The 20,454-nt window shown below is 48.1% G+C and overlaps 1 protein-coding gene across 2 annotated transcripts in view; it reads left to right on the forward strand.

The window, feature by feature from the left end:
- The first annotated feature begins 2,420 nt into the window (after positions 1 to 2,420).
- Col22a1 (collagen type XXII alpha 1 chain) overlaps positions 2,421 to 20,454 on the forward strand; it is a 258,039-nt gene continuing 240,005 nt past the window's right edge. Inside the window, exon 1 of one of the 2 annotated variants that reach the window (XM_040735687.1) lies at positions 2,421 to 2,944. The gene's annotated coding sequence lies outside the window, so the exon portion shown is untranslated. The remainder of the gene's footprint in view (positions 2,945 to 20,454) is intronic. The other variant, XM_040735686.1, reaches the window with a different exon arrangement.

Consider the following 20,454-nt stretch of genomic DNA (forward strand, 5'->3'; position numbering starts at 1 on the left):
TGGGAAATACACACTTCTCCTACCCTGTAAAGTTCTATAATACAATTAGGAGAGACAAAATCCAAACCCGCGGAGAAAGAGCAAGCTGAAAATGCAATGCGCCAAATAAACACACAATCCAGCCACTCACATATTTTTTCAATATATATTTACAGGCATGTCATTTGAGGGAGATGTCATTTCAGGTCAGGTTGAGAAAGAGGTTAGGGATACTATCAGGTGACCCTAAAGAGAACGAAAGTCTGTTATGGGCAAGCCTGTGCTGACAGAAAACAAGGACCAATGGTGAGGTCTGGACAAGGACTGCCAACAGCCTGAACCTGACAGGGCTTCCTCGGGAGACTACTGAAGGTTGTATGGCCTGGCCAGTGCCTTACTACATCCTTTGGAGGCCCTGGCCCAGAGGACTGAGATAGGTAGATACCTAGAGGCATCTACTTGAATATAAAGTGTAAGACATTCAGAGTGCTTTAAGATGCTGTCCTCCGGGTTAAATTGCTACTGTCTTCATGGGATGAGCTGTGCCTACTGAGAGCGTCCATAAGGACCGGCCTGTGGCCTACTGGTCATCCCTCAGAGGAGGAGGAGGGTTGCTGGACCCTCACCTGATGTCCCAGGCATTGTATGAGTTTCTGTGCATTGTGGGAGAGCAGCTCCTATCAGAGCCATGGACCTTTTCCACACAGTCAGTTGGACTCAGACCATGGAAGCAGGGATGGTGTGAGTGGTAGTCCTGCCTTTCTTCTGGGGCTCCAGTACCCATGTAAAGAGAGGTGCTGAAACCCCAATGTCTACAGTCTGCACACGTTTGTAGGTTTCTCCCATTGGTGGCACTGAAATCCTAATGTCTACACGGGTTTGCAGGTTTTCCCACTGGTGGAGATGATTGTCCAGTTTCTTGGGAAGATTAGCAGAGTGTACTTCTGCTGTTCCTCATCCACCAAAAATGTTTGACCAGCACGTGTTAAATAAAAGAAAAATAAACTTTACAAAGCACGGGAGGCAGGCACTGCCTGAAGAAGAGTGTGGGCTGGGAAGACTTGAGTCCTGTCCACCAACTGATCTCAGGAGCTCTGGCCAGAAACGAAGCAGGACAGGGGCGTGTACTGAGCCGCAGGGAAGTTGTGGTGCAGGGCTGCATGGTGGTCCCTTACCACTGGCATCAGCTTTATCCCAAGGCTCACCCGGCAGGAAAGGCCATTCTGGGAACCCCATTATGGCCGCCTCCCTAGTGTGCCAAGTCCGTTTTCAGGGGACTTTTGTTCTGACTGTCGCATCTGCCCAGCACACTCTTCCCGGTTTCCCATCCTTGTCTCGTTTATGTGTCTACCATATCTAGAGCAGGAAGCACAAGCCATCTCCCGCCCAATTTTCATTCTCCCTTTCTACTACCCGAATGTGACACGAGTACTGTGACTTGCGTGATTACCATGCCCACAAGTGGCGAGTGAGCCTACAGAGTCACGTGGGTTTGTCTAGCCATTGTCATATTCCCCGCACCTGGGTGCGTATTGTTGCGTGACCATCAAGCAGAAACATAAAGCAGGAAAAGGGAACGGGGGCAGCTCTTGTGAGTCCCTTGGTCACACAGGAGCCCGGTGTGTCTGTTTATAAATGTTGCTACCCAGGCAGCCAAATAAAGGCACGCGTAGCTTAGGAGACTGAGTGTAGGGTTGGAGGTGGGAATGAGGGTGGGGTTGGGGTGGGACGGGCTTTGCCAATTAAGCAATGATCTCATCGTGTCCATTTCAAAATACCCTGCCCGGCCCATTTTTAGGAACAGTGCTCAGAAAGAAAAAATCGAAGGGCATCTGGGCCAGCACCTGCTCCTGGTCTCTCCTTGGTGACCTTATCAGCTCTACCTGGGCTCCCTTCCTGCCTTAATGGGGACACTAGACTGGTAGGTGACCAAGGCTCTTTCTGAGCCATCACAGTTCTCATCAGAGATGGACAACGGACTCATAGCCCTTGCTTATCTCTAGGCTGGAGTGAGGGCTTCCTAAGAGGGGTACCCGTAGAAAGAGTCCCTTGCACTGATAAGTGTGTTCTTGTGTTCCTGCTGGACAAGGGTGCCTTGCAACCCCCCCCCCCCCACCGACCTGTTTCCCCGTCCTCCAAACGTTCCAAAAGGGTCCCAAGCAGCCTCTAAACTCGGTGGGTTATTTTAGAGCTCTCTATAAAGGAGAGACCAAAATTATCCAATGAAGTTCTTAACTGGACAGTTGTCCATGCTGTCCTGGGCTTCTTGAGGTCGCTGGGACTCTGGAACCTCAAGACCCTAATCTGCGCAGCCGCTTGCTACTCCCCCCTCCCTATCATGGACCCTACAGTCTCCTAAACCTTTGCTCTTGTTTCAGGGATCGCCACCAGCCCAGGCCCTGCCCCTGGGGCTCCAAGGGACACTACGGTTGAGCCCACCCCCTCTAGCCCCGCCCCGGCCCCTGTTCACGACCCCGCCCACTCCTAGCTCCACCTCGCCCTGTGCGGGGAGCTCTTAGCCCGGGAATACCGGATTCGCGGGGCCACTGAGCCCCTGGGGAGGCCACGGGCAGCTTTGTTCCTGGGAAGAACAGGCTGGAGAGGGCTGTGGCTTCTCCCCGATGACCTGCTTGGCCCGTTTTCTGTTTTGCCCTCTCTCACACACTTGCCATTCGGCTCTGTAAGTTTCAGCCTTGCCCTCCAGCTGCTGATTTGAAAACTAGGTCCTGTTTCTGGACTCACTGCGTGGAGAACACTCTCCCACATTTTGCCTGGAGACTGGAGGTGTTAGGTCTTTTTTCCAGGGCAGGCAGAGTGGCTGTGTGCTGCTGAGTGCTACAGAGTACGTTGCATGCAGGGTAGTCCCAGGACGGGCTGCCTGAGCCTGGCATCTTCCCTGAACACTGCTTCCAGTAGTTCCCAGGACACAAGCCCAGACCGAACCCCTTGAACATCTCCCTGGCAGGTAAGGCCCAGTTTTCTCAGATGCCTGTGCTGGGGTCATAGGCTTCAGTGTGGGATGAGGAGGCATGAGAGCTAGGATACAGTGCTCCTAGCATCTCTGATCAGCTTCCTGTTGAAGCCCTTGGTGGGGGTGGGGGAGTTGGGGTGGGGGGGCTACAGTATGAAGGAGACAAACTTTGGCTCAACCTCAGAGGGGGAATGAAAACGCTAGAATGTACCTGATTGGTTCTCAGGAACTGCCCAAGAGGGCAGAGAGCACAGTGGCCACAGTGTCTGTCACCAGAGCCCATTGGAGTTGTTCTTAGAACTGTTGGGATATACCAGCCTCTGGTGGGGGTGATGGGGACCCTGGGTAGCAGAGGTAGGATGATTAGCCTCCCTTTGATTTGGCGTTGATGGGCAAGGGGCTTAGCCTTCTTGGTCTAAATTTAGATCTCTTTCCTATTTGAGCATGCTATTGGCCCTCCTCTAGACCAGAGAGGTGCCTTAGTCTGTCTGCTTCTATGTATCATGCTCTATTGCAGTCCAGGGTTTCATGTCCCAGTCAATGAAGCTTAACTTGGATCAGTTTGTAGTCGCACAGATTTGGCAATGACAGGCATTCATGCATCTGTGGCATTTGCGATGCCCAGTTACTTCAAACATCACTGGAACCATCCCTCGTCATCCCTCAGCACCTCTGTTGCTGCGTTGGTGCTTCTTTGTTGATGTGGGTCTTTCTAGCTCCTCACGTGCGTCTCACGGATGTGTGTCTGAGAAAAGGCTAGGAAAGCCAGAGATCCCCTTTGTATTAGTCCTGCTTGCCCCAGGAAGGTCTTCATGGGGCTGGGATCTGATAGAGACAGAAGCAGTGTGGGGCTTCGTGCCCTGCTCTGTGCGGGCCCTGCTGTGCCCGAGACTGTTTCCTTCCACGGGTTGCCCTCAGCTAAGGGCTGCACCCAGAGGACTTCCGCTTCCCCATTGTCAGGGTAGGAGGGACTGACCCCTTCCCAAGGGAAGTGGCTGCCACGTGCAAGGCGCCAGGCATTTGATAGTTTAGCTTGTTTCTGTCTCATAAAGTTGGGAGCTGTGGATGGCTCTCCTCCCCATGCTAGCTCACCTTGACCCTGCCACTGAGAGACCACAGAGAATCATCACCCTATGTTTCTGGGAAAGAGGTTGAAAGGGATAAGGGGCTCCTTTCCGTGGGTCCAGCAGGACTCTGCTCATGGACCCTCAGAAACGTTTGCAGTAGAAATGAGTTTGTGTCTTGTTTTACTGGACTTTGTTCAAAGTTTCCACACATTCTCTGATGCTCTTACACCTACAAAATGGTAGTGAGGGAGGGGCATTATTACGGGGGGCCATTTAATGTAGTCTCTCCACTACTGCTTAGTTTGCCAGTTGGTGTCATCCTTGTAGATCTCTGGAGATCTCACTAGTGCCAGATCTCCCCTCAAACCTAGAATGGCTCCCTCTATTCTTCCTCCAACTCAACCTTCCTGCTCTGCCATGGGGAGTATTAAAGACAAAGGCTGAACAGCCATTTTCCTGGGCATTCTAAATCTGAGTGCTGGGCTGATGAGCCTTTAAGGGCTTCTGCCAGTTTGACACCCAGTCATTGGAAGCACATCCCTCCAGCCCTGAATATCCTCCTTTTTTTCTTCAGTGTTCCTGCTGCTGCTGGTTTTGAGGGAGGCTAGCACTGGTGTGTGATTGTTGTGGCCTGTGTTCTATGGTTTATAAGTGTCAGAGAGGGGAATTGGTTAGCTTACAATGGTGGAACAAAGACAGAGGGAGGAAAAGGCCCTTTTCTTGTCAAAGAAGTCCTTCTCCTCATGCTAGGGAATAATCTTCACACATTATTGTTGTTCTCTAACAGAATCAGAAGATGAGAAAGGCCTATGGGATATTTTAGAGTAGGAAAGATGTCTGAGGATTGTTTGAACCAGTCTGTATTCAAAAACTGAGGATGTGGCAACCGGCTTGACAGAAATAGCTAACCAACCCAATGAGATGCAGAGGGTACATTTTGCCCATTTTACAGATGAGAAAATGGAGATCTGGAGACTAGTGGTGAAATGCTTGCTTGACCTATAAAGACAGCACTTGGTCTCTAGTACAGGTCTTGGGAGGCACTAGGACAGAGGGACTGTGTGTGTGTGTGTGTGTGTGTGTGTGTGTGTGAGAGAGAGAGAGAGAGAGAGAGAGAGAGAGAGAGAGAGGGAGACACACAGAGAGAGACAGAGAGACAGAGAGAGAAGGAACACAAATGTGTACATATGTACATGTATGTGTGTTGGGGACAGACCCAACAGGTAAGTCAAGTTGGCCTGGCTGAAATACTTTGTGCCTGTCTGGTATCCAGCACAAGGCTTACTGGATTAATGGTGTGTGGATGACTGTATGATGAACAACTCAATGTTTGGATGAGACCACCCCTCATCTTGATAAGTTAGTGAAATCTGTCATCTGTTCTGTGATCCTAACATTTCAGGTTGCTTCTGAGCATCCCTCAAATGGACGAGCCTCCCTGACTAACTACCCCTTTGCAGTGGCCTTGAACATCCCTGGTGCATGAATATGGGCAGGAATTGCCTCAGATGGTTCCCAAGGAGCAGGATTTCTGGGCCAGGGAGTATGGGCAGAGAGTTGGTTCTCAGGACACATTGGGTCTGAGGATTCAGGACAGGCTCAAAAAGGAGTCCCACCTGCCTGCCCAAAGGACAGCCAGGGAACCTGTGAGAGAGTGTGACAGCGCCTGCTTGCTGTGGTCCTGAAGACACACGGCCAGGAACCATGCAGAGATCTGTGACAAACTGCACCCGATCCCTCTAATGCCCTCCTCTCAAGCACATCCATCTGCCTTTACTCCCACTTGTCCACTCCCGGTGCCTGGGATCCCTATGTCTGTCTCACCACGCTATGGAGAGAGAGAATATCTTTAAAAACTTTTTTATAGTTTGGCTAATGATGAAATAGTGGCAATATTCAGAATTTACACCATCTCTTGGTTGGAAACATCTCTAGAGAGAAGCTGTTTCTGGGACTGGATACTAGCAGACGCTGGGCAATTGTAGCTGGCCTTGTTGGTTCAGGAGCCACATTTCAGGGGTGTAGTCTTCTGTCAGTGCCAGAAAGGCAAGAAAAAGGAAAGAAACCACAGCACCAAGGCAGATAATGGCTTATGTGAAAGGCGGCTCTGAAGCTTCAGTTAGGCCGGTGGGGATCAGTTTCAGTGCTCAAGCCCAGCAGCTGGGTTTCCTGGTGCTGTGCCTGGATCTGACAATACCATGTTTACAGTCACCATTGTGGCAGGAGAACCACTCTTGGGTTACATGCTCTACCACAGCGACATACAGCCAAGAGAAATCAAGTAAAAGCAGAAACACAGACATCACAGAGAGAGCCCAGGCTGAACAATCCTCACCACCAGAGAAGCTAGGAAACAAGGAGGACCCTAAGAGACATACACAGTCCCCCGGAGAAGGGGAAAGGGACAAGATCTCCTGAGCAAATTGGGAGCATGGGAGAGGGAGTTAGGAGAAAAAGAAGGGGAGAAGAGGAGGGGAGGGGAGGACATGAGGGAGCAGGAAGATTGAGTTGGGAGAAGAAAAGAGGAGAGCAAGAAAAGAGACACCATAATAGAGGGAGCCATTGTAGGTTTAGAGAGAAATCTGGCACTAGGGAAATGTCCAGAGATCTATAAGGATGACACTAACTAAGAACCTAAGCAGTAGTGGAGAGGCTGCCTTAAATGTCCTTCTCTGATAATGAGATTGATGACTACCTTATATGCCATCCTAGCGTTCATCCAGTAGCTGATGGAAGCAGAGGCAGACATCCACAGCTAAACACTGAGCTGAACTCCTGGAATCCAGTTGCAGAGAGGGAGGATGAGCAAAGGTCTCAAGACCAGGCTGGAGAAACCCACAGAGACAGCTGACCTGAGCAAGGGGGGAGCTCATGGACCCAGACTGATAGCTGGGAAACCAGCATAGGACCTACCCAAACCCCCCTGAATGTGAGTGTCAGTTAGGAGGCCTAGGCAATCTATGCCACCTCTTGTAGTTTATCAATATTTATCCCTAGTATACGAATGGACTTTGAGAGCCCATTCCACATAGAGGGATACTCTCTCAGCCTAGGCCCCGCTCCAAAAGATATGAGAGACTTTGAAGATCCCACATGGGAGGCCTTACCCTCCCTGGGGAGCAGAAAGGGGATGGGATAGGGAGGTTGGTGGGGGGCAGGGGAGGAGGGGAGGGATATGGAACTGGGATTGACATGTAAATCAAGCTTGTTTCTAATTTAAATAAAAAAGGGAAAAATAAAAGCTTGACAAAAAAAAAATAAATAAAGAGCCCAGCTGACCCCAGAGGGTTCTGACAGCGAATTCCCGTGTTGTAGACTCTTTGCATTGAGCACTCCAAGTGCTGGCTGTGGTGCCCTGGGCAGCCTTACTGAGGCCTGAGCCCTGCGTTGCTCACAGGGCCCTGCGCTTGTGCGGCGTCAGTCAGAGGTGCCTCTGCTCCTAAGGCAGCCTGCGGTGTGGTGGTGGACTTCCAGCCTTTCCTTCCTTCATCTGAATGGCACTTGTCTCCCTGCCACTCTGCCACTCCCCAGGCCACGGTTCTGTGTGTGCCTAGGACAAATCAGATCCGTCTCCCACAACACACTTTTGAGTTCTGTGTAAGCAAAGGCCGAGTCTTTCTGGTCTTGGGCAGAGGTTAGGTCTGATCAGCTGGGCCGCTGTCCTCTGCACGCTGCCCTCCTGAGGCTCAGGAACGTTCCATCCCTCCACTAGTAAGTGTAAGAACTGGGATGCGATCGCATGACTTAGCGTAACACCCTGGCCCTTGCTATCCCACATAAGTATGCATATTTCACACACATGAATAGAAGGTAAATTTGTTTATTTAAGTTATATAGAGGTCAGCATCTGTATTTTACAATAAGAATGAAATGTAGCTGTTGGGCACATGGTTTTAAAACCCTTCCTGATAGAGGTGAATCATAAAGGTGACACCAGCGTGCTGTGACAAAGCCCAGCAAGCCCAGCAGCCCTTCTCAGTCTTCTCCATGCATTTACCCAAAAGTGGCAGTCCAGTGAATGTCCCTTCACAACCTTATCCATATCCAAACACACGGGTCAATAAAAATGTCACATTTGAACAATTTTGGAACAGCAGTTGACAAATGTGAAAGACAGGTTTATCTATCATGGTGTCTAGCTCGAGGGAGGTATGCATGCCACTTTTGGTCTGCCTAGTCCAATGCTTGCAACTCCCCAGCTTAGTCAACAATGTAGGTGGTGGCATGAAAAATAGATGGGGGGCCACCAGGGTTCTGGAGAAACGTACCCAGCACCCACCTGGCTGTAACTCTAGGTGCCCCTCCACCAGGCATGATCCAGCACTGTTAATCACCTGTTGTAATCACCTTTGGCATATCTTGGAGACCAGACAATGAGCTTGAATCACATCTCTTGGAGCCACCAGTTTCTGCACAATGCATGAGAGATTCAGCCAGTTCCTGGCTCATAGCGGTCCTAGGTTCATGAAATTGCAGTTACATAGCCAATGAAATATTGAAATTGAGAAAGGCATACGGGCATGAGTGACTCTCGCAGAGTGTCAGGGGGTCCTATCTGCTTGCCAGGCACTTGGCACCCTGGCCATGTGGAGGCCTCCCATTGATCCTGGGGCCCCGATTTATGGGCTGGGCGTGCCAGCCATCATGAGACTGCCTAGGTCTGAATTACCTCTTCTGTCAGGCAGCTGCGCACTTTTCATGGTCCTGCATGGTGTCTCAGGGCTGGAGCCTAGGGACAGGATGTGGAAGGCGGATAAGCACTGTCTGCTCAGCAAACAAGTATGATATCCTTGCGTCTTGGTGGTCCGGTTTTTGCCAAAGCCTCAGACTTCTACAGGAAACTGGCTAGAGCGTCTCTCCTGTGACTGATGAAAGATCCCTCTTGGTCTCTGGCATTGGGCATGCTTGTGGCTCAGTTGTGTGGAGAGACTCACCCTGCAGACCACTCCTGACCTCTGTGTGCTCATCCCCACAGGCCTGCAGAGTTATGCTAGGAACTGAGGCCATCTCTTCGGAGAAAAGGGCATGCCTGTGTCACTAGGCAAAGAGAGTGACTACCAACCTGTGCTTCCTCTGCTCTCTGGGAAGATATGTATGTATGTATGCATGTATGCAGTAGTGGCTCCATATTATTAAACTACATATGCAGCCCAACACTCAACTCATGGACTCCTTGCTCTCTATTGCGTAGCCTGTCTGTCTCCACCACTTTTCCAGGCACCGAGGAAGACAGACCAGACCTCAGAGTCCCTAATTCCCATGAGTTTAGTAGTGAGTACAACCAATAGGCTGCCTCCTTTCTTGAGGCACAGTCTTGCTATGCACCTGGACTGCCTTCGAACTTTCACTATTTCCTCCTCATCTTCCTGGGTTCTGGGATTATAGCCATGCGCTACTAATCCCTGCCCATAGGGCACTTTTAATACACCTAAGAACTGTTAAAAGCAGGCTGTGTGGGAGCTAGAGGAGGGTAGTGACACACTCCTTGCTTGAGAAACTGGTGGAGGTTTTGCTTACATGGAAGCTGGAGTTTGAAGGCTGAGTAGGAGTCAGCCTGGCAAGGGACATGTACCGTCCCTTAGTGTCATGAAGTCAGGCAAAGGCAGCACCGGCAGAATGGCCTTTCACTGAAGATTAGGATCATGAGCTGGGGTGAAGAGAAGCCATGGATCAGGGAAAGGGACTGGGGTCAGACCAAGAGTCGTTAGGCTAGGAGAGTACAGAGAGGGTTTACAGTGGAGAGAATCCAAATAAAGCTGGGTGGGCGTGGACGCCTTCAATCCCAGCACTCCAGAGGCCGAGGCAGGCAGATCTCTGTGTTCAAGCTAGCCTGGTCTACAAAGCGGGTTCCAGGACAGCCAGAGCTGTTACACAGAGAAATCCCGTCTCAAACAAAACAAAACAAACAAATCCAATGCCCTGCGTGCGGGCAGTTGGATTTAGGATTGGTGAGTAAGCCATTCACAAATGCAGAGTGAAGGAAGCAGGAGATTTATAATCTGGTAAACTGAGATATATAACTGTTGGGATGATGGGTAGTGAGCTCCTGTCCTTGGGACATTTAAGAGAGGCGAGTGAGTAAGAGTGGAGATGGCAGCTGGGCCCTGGCTGGTGGAGGTGCTGGGAAGCCTGTGACTTCGGATGGGGATCTCTGAATACAATTATGCCATGGTGCAGACAGCCCTGAGTGGACACAGACTGAAAAAGACCGTCTGCTTTCAACAGCTTTCCCTTCTCTCTCCCTCCCTCCCTCCCTCCCTCCCTCCCTCCCTCTCTCTCTCTCTCTCCCCCCCCCCTTAACTGCCCCCACCCCCTCCATTGCCAGGCAATCAGGCTCTGCTCTAGTAATTGCAACTCTGCCCCCAACACACACGCACAAGCAACAGGTGAGTCAGATCCGTCTGCCCTTCATAGAACTTGGGTGACTGAAGTGACAGAGGCAGAACTGAAACAGTGTGGCTGTTTGCAAACCGGTTGCTCGCTTAGCTGGCGGCTATCCGGCCATGTGCCTTCTTATCCACTCCCAAATAAAGGGGAGCCCTCTGAGACAGCGTGGAGTCTAGAACACTATTTATATGCATTGCTTCACCAGGTCAGACACTCTTAAAATACATTAAGCAGAAATATCCCGTGTCCTCAAGCCCCTGTAATCTGAGCTGGTCTGTGAATAAACTGGGCAGAATTTCACGCCAAAAAAGTGAAAGGAGAGAGTCTGGTGCTCTGAGAGCCCTCAGATGCCTGGGGGGCCAGGGAGCAGTAAGGACTCACTTGAGTTTTCTCCCGCTGGTGGAGGGGCTGGCTGTGGGCAGCCACCTTCCTATCTGTGCCATGACAAAGTTGGCTCCAGAGGGATGGGCAGAGTGTCTAGATGGGTTTTGGAAGGAGAGGTCAGTCAGGCTGGGTAGTTCTCAGAAACCATATCTAAACTGAGGTTTCAGTCAAATAAGAGGAAGAGAGCTGGCAGGGTGGGAGTTGGAGGAAGCAGGGGTAGTTGGAGGGGAGAAGGCAGAGCTTCAGAGAGGAGGCGGCGCTGTCTGAGGCCCTGTGAGGTGGCAAGAGCTTGGTTCATGTTGCTAAGTGAAAGAATGCCGCAGCGTAACTCTGCTGATGTTGGGAACAGAGGGGTGGGGGAGCGCTTGTCTCCTGAGACTCACACAGTGCCCCTTGGGAAAGGCTGGGTCAGTGTGGCAAAGTCAGATACTCTCTTTCTCACCTCAACATATGGTTGCCTTTCAGTGGTGACAGATGGCCATTTGTACCTCCAAACTCAGCCCCCTTAGTAGGAACACACCCCCTTTTCCAGCAGGGTAGTGGAGGTCTGTGCACTTATTCTTGTCATCAGATTCCAGTGTCCAAGGAGAGCCAGGTCTGTCCCATGCCATTGGCTAGCCAGGGAAGTGTGTAATTCATGTGGCGTACTTTCACTGGAGTAGATGGAAGTTCCCCCAGAGCCGCAGATGGACTGCGATGCCTAAACTTCATTCCGTGGCCAATGAGCTGGGATGAAGGGCACAGTCTGACCTCAGGGACTCCTCGGGGACTCTGTCCTTTGAGGGAGTTAATGCATGGACAATGCCAGAAACGGAACAATCGAACATATAATGAATATTTCCTTTCTTCTACCCTTCCGCCAGGCTCTCTGGTGCGCGCTGTTGATATAATCCTAAATGATTATAACAACAAAACAGGGTGATCTAGCACCCGGATGTGACTCTTTTCACACTGTTTTGTTTAAAATTTTTGTGTATACTTGAATTTTAACTTTGTATAAATGTGAGGATATATATATATATGTCTTTTAATTGGCTTATCAAACATTTTATTGCATTATTAAATATTTGCAAATAAAAGATAAATGAAGTGTGTGTGTGTGTGTGTGTGTGTGTGTGTGTGTGTGTGTATGTGTGAATACGGTGCAACATAGCAAACAAGGCTACTACTGAATGAAGTTCCCTGTATAGCTGATCTGGGCAGCTGCAGGACTGAATGCAGTTTTTGTACTGAGTGGAGTTTTGGACTGCTCATGGGCATTTTGCTTTGTCCTACAGGTGTTTAAAGGACCAGTCTGTGCCATTTAGTTTTCTTTTATTTTCTTTCCCATTCATCAGTCTCTCTCTCTCTCTCTCCTTCTCTCTCTCTCTCTCTCTCTCTCTCTCTCTCTCTCTCTCTCTCTCTTGTTCTTATGGATTATTTGAATAACTTTTGTTATTCCCTTTTGATTTCTCAGTGGGCATTTTGACTACACATTTGTCCAGGCTGTCCTTGAATATAGTCTTCAGCCTAGTCGTGCCTTGAATTTATATCCCTTCTGCCTCAGCCTCCCCAGTAGCACATCTGGAACTAGGGATCCGAGTCATTAGGCTGGCCCTGCAGTTCTAGTGATTGTCGTGAGTACTGCCATGGGCATGTATAACAGCCTGACCACTGCTTTCTTTGGCTGTTGTACTGCTTTGGACCCCTCAGATCCCTCATCTCTTCTCTTTAAAATACGAGTCTCATCTTCAGGATTGCCTCTCCATATGCTGAGCAGCGTGCCTTCTAATGCCTCTTGCTTCATTCGTCAAATGGTTGAAAACCGTCAAGTGTCCTCTTCTGCATGTCACTGGAGCCACGAGTCTCCCTCAAACCTCAGCCTCTTTTTACTTGGCTTCCTGCTCAGGAACTTGCTTCTGTGGTTCTTTCAGGACTCACCATCTGCCAGCAGCAAATCTCATACCCTTTGTTCCTGAAGGATAGTTATTTTTTCATATGTCAAGTTGCTCCTCAATGTCTTTCCTTTCAACACTTGGGGCATGTGTCTTGTCCTTGACTTCATGACTTCCCATGGTTTTATAGGAAATACCCTCTCTCATGCTGCGTCTCCTCTACAGACAACATTCTCCATCTCTGTAGGCGTCTTCAGGAATTCTATTTGTATTTAGTTTTCAGGAGGTTAGTTATAATAATATGGAACCTGTCACTTTTAGGGTCTCAGCAAAGTTGGGAGGTTCTCACTTGTATTCCTTTGAAAACTATGTGTTTCAGCCCTGTGTACCCTGCGTCTCTCCTGAAGCTAGTCATCTGAGAAACAGGCGCCAGGCTACCGCCTCCTGAATTCCCAAGGCTCTCCTCATGTCCCACACAGCCCCTTGCTGCTGCTTCTGCAGTGAAGAGACTGTGTCTGTGCCCATTCAGCTCCCTCCGTTCACTTACCTGCAGTGTGCTCTCGGCCAGAGCGTGCTGAGTGTTGGCTCTCATGGCTTTGCTTTAGTTCTGTACTTTCCCTGTAGTTCGTCTCCTCCATTTATTTCTTTTACCCTTTGAACTTTTACTGTTTGATAATTTCACCCATGCCCATAGTGTGCTTCGATCAAATGCATCTCCCCTTTAATCCTCTTCATTCTTTCCCTGTTCTCCGTATCACTTTTCCCTCCCAACTCCATGTGCTGTCTCTTTAAAACCCACGGAGTCCTCTTAGTGATGCCTGTATGTGCATAGGTGTAGAACCATCTACTGGAGCTGGTAGCCTTTCAGGGACACATCTTGTTGGTTTTTGAGATGGTGCCTTGCTGTCCGGACCGGCTTCAAACTTGACAGTCTTTGACCTCTCAATTCCTGGCACTACAGGTGTGTACCACCATGAACCAGCTCTATCTCCTAGTTACTTGTTGATTTTTTCACTTGTTTCAGGTGATTTATATTGCTCATTGAAATAGCTGCACAAATACACCTTTGAAACCAGTTGGAGACACTTTGAAACATTGTGGTATTGTAATTCTTTGAGTGAATTTTCCTGTCAAGTTGTAATTGTCCTGATTCTTTCTGTCACTAGTCATCCTTAGCCGTATGCATAACGGTATCATGGCTATTTTGTGAAATATTCAGTAAAAGTATGGGCCTCATGTAGTTTTGTTGTTTAGCAGATAATCATTTTATTAGCAAGGTAAGGACATATGTTCAGCTCCTTGGGTCTTGCTAAAAAAATATTGGATGGGGAAGAGAACCTAACATAGAGATGCCGTGGCCTGACTGTTTCCATTGGTGATGCTCACAAAGGCGGGGCACTGTGGTTGTCTTCATCTTTTAATCTCTGCCTGAGCAGATACCCTCGCACCCTCTTCAGCCCCTTTACTTTCTCAGGAGTTTCTCCAGCTCCATTTGCTCTTCTGTTCCGTATACTCAAATTAGCGACCTGACTCCAGCCTCTCCACTAGCTATCTCAGTGGGTCTAGCCTGAGCTCTTCATTCTGTTTCCTTACAAACTGGCTTCCAGAGGCTGAAGCTGAACCCAGCTTCCTTTCAGATGCTCTTGTCTCTGTGTGTGCCTACTCTGTTTTATCAGTTAACCGATACCACAGAATCTGTAGCTTGGATAGTGGCTGTCTTAGGGAACACTTATGGCGTCTCCTTTCAGATATGATGGTGGCATCCTCATTTGGTCCTTTTAATGTGTCTTTGTGGATACAGTTTCTGAATTCTCATTAGTAGATGCCACTGCCATGCCAGTAAACACCTGCAGCCCCAAGTCTGGACCCTTGCTGTGGTTCTCAGCACAAGTCCCTGGGTTTCTTTGCTCACTCCTGAGTACCTCCTCCCCACAAATCCCATTTCTGACCTAGCCTGATATTTTATGACTTTCTCGTCCCCCTCCAAACTTCCTATTCTGCTTACTACGTGAGCAGTCACACACGGGAGGTGAGCTGATCCTGGTAAAGTAGCTGCTGCTAGTCTACTTGCTCCCACCGTGCCTTCCCAGGCTCAACTCAGAGTCACCTCCTCCAGAAAGCAAGCCTCGGCCCCCTGAGCCAGAGCTGGAAGTTTGTGCTCTCAGTACCTATGACTTGGTATCCTCCCTGATCAGAGCGTAGACCACATGGATACGTATCATCTCCTTGCTTGTTCCTCTGTGCCATTGGGTCATCAGTAACAGTGTATGTGAAGCTCTTGACATCCATTTAGAACACGATTAGATCAGAGATGGAAGCAGTGCCATCCATAGTACAGTGTGGAATCAACATCAGTGCAGTACGCCAGGAGACCTGACTGTGTGGATAGCCAATTGGAATTCCAAGAGCAACGTTATACTTCATGAAAACTAGCATACCCATTTCTCCAGTGGCGGCATTGTTCTCATTTTATAGGTGAAAGATCTAAGGATTAGAGAATAGTGTAATGCCCTGGACACTCTTCATGGTCTGGTGTATTCAAGCATCCAACTCATGTGACAAAACAAGCCTGAGAGGCGGGTGTTTTACCCCAATTAGATGCATGAGATCTGTTCAAAGATGCTAAAAGTCTGGTTTGCATACTCCTGGGGCAGCCTGGAATTTGAACATGGGTCCTGACAGACCAGCTTTATCACTTTGTGAGCTGCTGCAAGACAAATCAACAGTGACAATGACACTTTCTGTCCTGACACAGACACCATCCTCAGTATGTGTGTGTTGAGAGGGATGGAGACAGGTGCCAAGCAATGCAGAGGCCAGTTTTGCACCTAGGTTCTTGCCTGGCTTCCTGGCAGCCCTATTGGACTGGAAGCTACCTACCTAGCCTTCATCTGTCATCTCTAACCTGCAAGTAGTGTCTGCGTCTTGCAAAGTTCAGCACCTCTGGCCCAGAGGCTTGGAGCTGGGTCACAAGAGGAAGAGACACATCTCAGTGGCCTGTGATGTCCACGTTATGCCTTTCTATCCTAGCCATATTCCTGCCCAGAACACAGCAGTAGTGCTTCATGACACCTTCCCCCACCTCAGCAGCATGGACTCTGTCCAGGCCTCCCTAGTAGTGTACCCAGTCCCATTTTTTTCTCTGAAATTGGTTTCTGCCCAGTATTTATCTTTTTCTATCCTTCTCTGTGTCCCTGGATAAGGAATGTTGGTTACTATGGCAATGGACTGGTTAGTAGAAGGAACTCAGCTCACTAAATTAATTGCTGGACTTTTGAGGGACTAATGGCAGTGCCCTGCCTCCCAGGGACATTGATGAGGCCTACATCATTCCAGCTTGGCAGCTAGCCCTTGGAGATAGCTGGAAGCCAAGTGAGAGGGAGATGGCATAACGGCTGTTCCTGCCCACTGGGAAGCCACCTAAGGTGGGATGGGAGGATGGGCATCTACAAGAGTCTCACATTCCTTAGTTCTGTCACACCCCTGCTGTATACTTGGCAGAATTCACTTCCCATAACTCATGCTACCATCCTACAACAGAGATGGTCCTTTTTTGAGGGGACAGAGGGAACAGAGAACCAGAACTGCTCATTGAGTCACTGGGGAGCACACTCAGGATTCCAGCCCAGGCTTCTCCTTCTGTGGACATCTAGGGAACTCCATTTATCATGGTGGAAGGCCATTCTTTTCTCTGCCATACTATTGGAAAGAAAGAAGCAGAGGGATCGTAACTCGCTCTATGAAGACAGCATCACCTGAAGATCTAAGCCAAGCAAAAACTTTGTAAGAAGGCAGGACTATAGACCAACATCATTCATGAATATAGATATTAAACACCTCAGTAAACTTTTATCATTCAAATCTAGCAATGAAAAAATTATGCACAGACATGTAGGGTTTGTTACAGGTATGCAGGGTTGGTTCGGTGGCAGCAAATCAATTACTGTCAAGCCTAACTTTCCCCCTCAAGTGTCTTACCTATAACTCTCTCCCCCAAATCCTGCTTCTTTACTCCTGAGATCCCAGTCTCCGCCTTTCTATAAGTTGGGAACTTCATGGTTTACTTTGTGATTCGATTCTATACTTGTTTCCCTTCTCTTCCTTTGCAGTAATGTTGCTCCAGACATACTCTAGACCCCCAAAGAGGCAGGATTCTGAGGCAGGCTGGAGTTACCCTGGGGTGAATCCTGGCTCTTTCATATGAAATCATGCAAGTTGCTGAAGTCTTTTGTTCTTCTGTTTCCTACTCTTTTCTTTTTTAAATTTAAATTAGAAGCAAGGTTGCTTCACATGTCAATCCCAGCTTCCTCTCCCTCCCCTCCTTCTTGCCCTAGCACCAACCTCCCCCCAGCCCTGCCCAATACCCACTCCATTTCCCAGGGAGGGTGAGGCCCTCCATCGGGGATCGCCACAGTCTGTCATTTCCTTCAGGGCAGGGCCTAGGCCCACCCCCAAGAGTCCAAGCTGAGAGAGCATCTCTCATTGTCGAATGGGCACCCAAAGTCCATTTGTGTGACAGGGATAAATACTGATCTACTACCCAAGGCCCCACAGATTGCCTAGGCCTCCTCACTGACACCCACATTCAGGGGGTCTGGACTCCCAGCCATCAGTCTGGGGTTCAAGAGCTCCCCCTTGTTCAGGTCAGCTGTTTCTGTGAGTTAAACAAGCCCAGTCTTGACCCCTTTGCTCATCAGTCCTCCCTCTCTGTCACTGGGTTCCAGGAGTTCAGTTAAGTGTTTAGCTGTGGGTGTCTGCCTCTGTTTTCATCAGTCATTGGTTGAAGGTTCTGTTTCGCAGACTCTCTGGCAGTGGGATTGTAGGCTGGCACTCCCCTGATCCATGTCTAAAATCCATATATGAGTGAGTACATACCATGTTTGTCTTTTTGTGACTGGGTTACTTCACTCAGGATGGTTTCTTCTAGTGCCACCCATTTGCCTGCAAATTTCAAGATTCCATTGTTTTTTTCCACTGAGTAGTATTCCATTGTGTAAATGTACCACATTTTCTCTATCCACTCTTCAGTTGAGGGGCATCTAGGTTGCTTCCAGGTTCTGGTTATTGCAAATAATGCTGCTATGAATACAGTGGAACAGACATCCTTGGTGTATGAATGTGCATCTTTTGGGTATACATCTAAGAGTAGAATTGCTGGGTCTTGTGGTAGACTGATTCCCATTTTCCTGAGGAATTTCCATACTGATTTCCAAAGTGGCTGTATGAGTTGGCACTCCCACCAGCAGTGGAGGAGTGCTCCCCTCTCTCCACATCCTCTCCAGCATAAACTGACATTGGAGTTTTTGATTTTAGCCATTCTGACAGGAGTAAGATGGTATCTTAGAGTTGTTTTGATTTGCATTTCCTGGATGGCTAGGGATATTGAGTACTTTCTTAAGTGTCTCTCAGCCATTTTAGACTCCTCTGTTGAGAATTGTCTATCTAGTTCTGTACCCCACTTTTTAATTGGACCCTTTGGTGTTTTGGAGACTTGCTTCTTGAGTTCTTTGTAAATATTGGAGATCAGCCCTCTGTCAGATGTGGGGTTAGTGTGTAGAGTGTAGCCTTCCTTGCCAGCCTCTTTGGTCCCCCTCACCCCCAGCCGCCTGGGCCCTGCCACAATTACAGTTCCCTAATAACACACAAGACGCTATATTAATTATGAAGCTGCTGGCCATTTGCTCTGTTTCTTACTGCCTACCTCTGACTTAAGTATTTAAACCATAATTGTTAATCTAAGTATTTCTCTTACTGGACCTCTTAATCCTCTGGCGGGCTACATAGTCTCTGACTCTGCCTCTCTTTCCCAGAATCCTCCTTGATTCCTAGTCCCACCTATCTTGCTTCCCTATTGGCCAACAACCAATAAGAGACAGGTTTACAGAATGACATCTCCCATCATTAGAGAATATCTTTTCCTATTCTGTGAGATGCCTTTTTGTCTTGTTGACTGTGTTGTTTGCCTTACAGAAGTTTCTCAGTTTCAGGGGGTCCCATGTATTGTTGACCCCAGTGTTTATGCTACTGGTGATATCTTCAGGAAGCAGTTTCCTGTACCAATTCATTTAAGGGTACCTCTCACTTTCTCTTCTATGAGGCTCAGTGTGGCTGAATTTATGTTGACGTCTTTGATCTATTTGAACTTAAGTTTTGTGCATGGCAATAGACATGGATCTATCTGCATTCTTCTATATGCCAGCATCCAGTTCTGCCAGCACAAATTGTTGAAGATGCTTTCTTTTTTCCATTGTATAATTTTAGCTTTTTGTTGAAGATCAGTTGTTCATATGTGTATGGGTTAATATCGGGGTTTTCAATTAGATTCCGTTAGTTTACCTGTCTATTTTTGTGCCAATACCAAACTGTTTTCAGGACTATAGCTCTATAATAGAGCTTGAAGTCAGGGATGGTGATGCCTCCGGACTTTGCTTTGTTGAATAGGGTTGTTTTGGCTATCCTGAGACTTTTGTTTTTCCATACAAAGTTGATTATTATTCTGTCAAGGTCTGTGAAGAATTGTGCTGGGGTTTTAATGGGGATTGCATTGAATCTGTAGATTGCTTTTGGCAAGATTGTAAAGGGTGATGTTTCTCTGATTTCTTTCTCAGCCCTTTTATCATCTGTATATACTAGGACTACTGATTTTCTTGAGTTGATCTTGTATCCTGCCACTTTGCTGAAGGTATTTACCAGCTGTAGGAGTTCCCTGGTAGAGTTTTTTGGGTCACTTATGTAAACTATCATGTCATCTGCAAGTAGTGAAAGTTTTACCTCTTCCTTTCCAATTTGTATCCTTGATCTCTTTTGTTGTCTTGTTGCTGTAGCTGAAACTTCAAGTACAATACTGAAGAGATATGGAGAGAGAGGACAACTTTTTCTTGTTCCTGATTTTAGAGGAATTGCATTGAGTTTCTGTCCATCTAGTTTGATGTTGGCTGTTGGTTTGCTGTATATAGTTTTTATTATGTTAAGGTAAGTTCCTGTTATCCCTGATCCCTCCAAGACCTTCATCCTGAAGGAGTGTTGGATTTTGTCAAAGGCCTTTTCAGCATGTAGTGAGATCGTCATGTGATTTTTGTTTTTCAGCTTGTTTATATGGTGGATAACATTGATGGATTTTTGTATGTTTGAACCATCCCTGCATCCCTGGGATGAAACCCACTTGATCATGGTGGATGATTTTTCTGATGTGTTCTTGGGTTCGATTTGCCGGTATTTTATTGAGTATTTTTGCATCAATGTTCATGAGGTATATTGGTCTGAAGTTATCTTTCTTAGTTGTCTTGGTGTGGCTTGGGTATCTGTGACCCCCGGAGAGGACCCCTGACCCGCGGGGATGAGGTGATGAGGGTCGCTACTAATTTGGTGGGTCTTCACGAGCAGATCCGATCTTAAAAGTAAACTTCAAGAGGTTAAGGGAAGCAGGCTCAAGACAACTTTTGCTGATCAAGAGCGTTTATTTTTGGGGCGAGCTGGTACTTATAGAGAAAGAATCTCAGGGGGTGGTACAAGCATGTCAATCAAGTCTCAACTCAAATATACAGGAATTAGGGAGGGGTAGGAAGTATTCAAAGGAACACTTTAACCTTTTGTTAACAAAGACAATTGCTCTGTAAGGGTTACTTCCCTCTGGCTAGGCGGGTGGGCTGCCCTGTGTAAATTTAACTTTTATGGTTAGCCTTTTCCTTTGTCTCAAGGGCATGTGTACTCGCAGTCACATAGGCAGAAGGCCAAGAAATGGTTGACAGACTCCATTTTGTTCAAGGTTCTAGCAGTCCCCAACAGGTATCAA

The sequence above is a fragment of the Mesocricetus auratus genome, unplaced genomic scaffold (genome assembly GCF_017639785.1).
Source record: "Mesocricetus auratus isolate SY011 unplaced genomic scaffold, BCM_Maur_2.0 Super-Scaffold_100047, whole genome shotgun sequence".
NCBI lineage: Eukaryota > Metazoa > Chordata > Mammalia > Rodentia > Cricetidae > Mesocricetus > Mesocricetus auratus.